Below are 3,898 nucleotides of genomic sequence, written 5' to 3'. Positions count from 1 at the left end.
CCTCCGCACCCCCACTTCCAGTCAGTTTCTCCACAAAGGTAACCACTGTCCTGTCATCTTACAGCACAGATTGGCTTGCTTGGTTTTGAATTTTCCATAATTGGAGTCACAGAGTTAAATCCTTTCTGTCTACTTGCTTTTGATTTTGGGGGCAGATTCATATACGCTGTTTACTTCTAAAAGCTTAACTGCATAGCAGCCCATTGTGGGACTCTGATACTGTTTCTTTTACTGTTTCTGGACATTTCTCAGTTTTTAGATGTTTTAACAATAGTCCTGTTTTAAATAGTCTTTGTAAGGTTTTTTGATGAACATATTTTTTTGTTTTTCTGTTGGGTATATGCCTAAGAGTGGAATATCTGGTTTGTACGGTTTATTTAGTTTTAATACATACTGCCCTTTGTACCAATTTATATATCCACCAGTATTATTTGTTGTTGTTAAGTGCTGTGGAGTCAGTTCCAACTCAAAGGGATCCTGTGTAGGGTTTCCTAGGCTCTGTCCTAGCGTCCACGTCTCCCTCAGAGATCACAGAGCCCCCGCTCTCTTTCATGTCTTTGCTCCAATGTCACCTTCTCAGTGAAAGCTTCTCTGGGCTCCCAGTTTGGTCTTACATTACCCAACCCTTGCAAAGCCTTATTCACCTTGCTCATCCATTGCTTTCTTTAAAAAACAAAACCAAAAAAAAAAAACCCTTGTTCTATGGAAGTTCGCAAACACACAGAAAATCAGGGGGGTGGGGTGGAAATAATATAAAGACCCTCTATTATGTAAATGAGCAAAAGATGACCTCTGAATATGGGCTTCAGGTTGTTTATTTCTTCATAATTAGATGGGCTCTTTAGTCCAAAAAGCCCACCAGTACCAAATTTGTACAAATTTGGTTGTTTTTAAATAGCCCCAGTAAGCAGATTTTCCACCACTTGCGCCTACCTGGTTTTCTATACCCCTCAAGCTGCACCCAATCTCAGCTAGGCCTAGGTAAGATAAAGCCCTATACTTACAAGGACCCAAACTCCACTCCCCCAACCCTCAGGTCCTTGTCCCACTCTATTAGTCAATTGAAATAAAGTAGGCACTGGGTTGCAATAGAAACAGAAAGATTTCATTGTCTGTGTATACAAGGAGCGATGCAAAGTCTCATGACCAAAACACCACAGGGCTCCCAGATTGGGGACACCTGGGTCTTTATTCCCTTAGCTTTCTGGGACTCTCACTTCTTTCCACCCCTCCCTGCCCACTAATCTGCCTCGATCCATAAAGGGGAGGTCCAGCTGTCAGTCATGTTCTGAATATCCTCTAGGTGTACGCCTCACATCTGAAGTGGGTCCAGAGAAGACGGTGAGTCTGCTAATGTGTTCCTTTCCAGAGATTCATGGGCTCAGGGTCGGTTGGGAGACACTACCCATGTTCCGGGATCTGCTTAGAGCTGGAAGGACTCTTTGCAGAAGGCTCTTGGTTGGAATGGAATGCTGATAATAAGCTTCAGGTGCTGCTGGTAAGCTGGAAGAACTAGATACTAGAGGTATGGGTAACAGTGCAACATACCAAGCAGGGAGTCATAAAAAAGGATATTGGCCTAAGGGTTCCAGCACTACTGCGGTCCTTCAGAGATCTCTGTCCCAGAGACTCCCTTGCTGCAGAAGGGCATTTCCTAGACACACATATATAAGCACCTACCTTATGATTCTCAGGGAGTTTTCCTACGCTGCTCTGGAAAACCGCCTGCTTTAGAAGATGCTGTCCCCAAAACAGCTGTCAGTGTTTCGGCCCCAATCATCACTTTGTCGTGCAATGCTATCTCATGGTCATAGCTGTTTCCTTGATTAGCCATGAACTCGCTCAAACTCACTACCGCTTTCCTCACGTAACTCATCCAACATCAATACTTATCAGCATTTTTCCATCTTACTGTATTTTCTTCATAAATATTTCCATCTGCATCTTTAAACAATGAATACTTGTGCATGACAAAACTGCTTCCTGAATAGTTTGTCCACTTTAACTTGTTGGGCCTTGATTTTTCACCTGAAAATCAAAAGTTTACATTTACATTCTGTGAATGAGCCTATGTGTGGGCATTTAGTGAGGACATTTAGTCCCTACACTTAGCTTTGACAAATAGTTGTAGTGAACTGCAGGACAAAGAAAATGCCAAGATGACCCACATATTCTGTTTGAGAAAACTGTGATGTATTATGATTGGCCCTTCTGAAGCATGGTTTGAAACCTACTTAAATAATAATTCACTTTCTGATATGAGACATTTTGAATGATAGACTCTAATGGAATAATATTATGACTTGTGATTTGGAATATTAAATGTGACATTGTATTCTTTACTGTCTTCTGTAGCTTTCTTTCTGAAAACAAAACTGAATTTCCATAGAAAGCAAAGCTGTCTGAGTCTCTCAATGAATTTTGGCTTTATTAATAAGCCAATCTTCAGGAGATAGGAATAGAAGTAGAAACAAAATCATGTTTAAGAGTTTCACTTACATATCAAGACCTGACCATTAGTAAAGAAGTAGTCAGTGTACTTGTCTGTGGACTGTGAGAGACCTGTGTATGAATTTTGTATCAAGTGATTGATCCTTGCTGTGACTGCAAGGTTGTTACAGCTACAGCTACCCTTAGAAAACTTTTCCCTTGTGATTTCTAGCTTGAACCATGAGTTATTTACAACTGTGTTATTTAATTTCTAAATATTTGTGGAATTCCCAATTTTTCTACTGTTACTGATTTCTAATCTATTTCTACTGTGGTCAGGGAACATTCTTTGTATGATTTCAGTCTTTCATATTTATTGATACTTGGTTTGTTTTTGTTTTTGTAAAGGATGTGTAGTCTGCTATCATTGGGTGGACTGTTATATAAATGTCAGGTCAAATTGGACTGTGTTTGAGTTATCACATGCTGTTCTAAAAGAAACACCACAAATAGATGGCTTTAACAAACATAAATTTTATTCTCTCACCATTTAGAGGGTTAAAATTATGAATTCAGGATGCTAGCTGGGCCCAGAATTCTTTGGAAAGCTTCATGTGTCCTGACAACAATCGTCTCCTAGGTCTAGGAGGTTCCCAGCATATGGTCCCTCAGTCCAAAGGCTCCACTCTTGTCTGGTTCTTCTTCTTGGAGGCAGTACATCTCCCTCCACAGACTTCTCTCTCCTTTTATCTCTTATAAGATAAAAGTATTGTAGGCTGCACCCTAGGAAAACTCCCCTTACATCCAGATCAGGACTGTGATGGGATTAAAAATATCACATTCTACCCTAATCCTTCTAAAGGTAATTAGCAGCTCACATTATGGGGATCATTACATCATTATGTAACTGCCAATGAGAATCATGACCCAGTCAAATTGCCATTTACTTTATATATATATATCCATGCCAGTGAAGTGTTTTTGTTTTTAAGGTTTTTATTGTGAATTGAGTTAAAGATTCCAGGGCAGATCATCGGTTTTATATTCAACAAATCATGCACCTTGTTTCATTACAATGATTATAATCCCCTCCATCTACCATCAGTTAACAGTATTTCTCTCTATCCACTTCATGTTGTCCAACATGAATCTTAGGCCTTCTTCAGATTTTTTTTGCGTGTGTGTGTGTTTGCTCTTCTTAGTAGTGTTGAGAGATTATATTCTGGCTCAGTAGTTCTGGCTTCTATCTATTCAATTCTATTCCTTTAACCTTTCAGTGTATTTTCCATTTCTGATATTCTATTATTAATCATTTGGACCTCTTTCTGTAGGTTTTGAATTATTTCCAATGCTGTATCTATCTTATTTGATTGTTCCTGTAGTGCTTTCCTGACTTTTTCCTTATTTTTCTCAACTCCATTGTATAGTGTTTTGATACATTTTGTAACCATTTTTCTGAATTTCTTCT

The sequence above is a fragment of the Chrysochloris asiatica genome, unplaced genomic scaffold (assembly GCF_000296735.1).
Source record: "Chrysochloris asiatica unplaced genomic scaffold, ChrAsi1.0 scaffold00003, whole genome shotgun sequence".
Classification (NCBI taxonomy): Eukaryota; Metazoa; Chordata; class Mammalia; order Afrosoricida; family Chrysochloridae; genus Chrysochloris; species Chrysochloris asiatica.
This window is presented reverse-complemented; position numbering follows the sequence as displayed.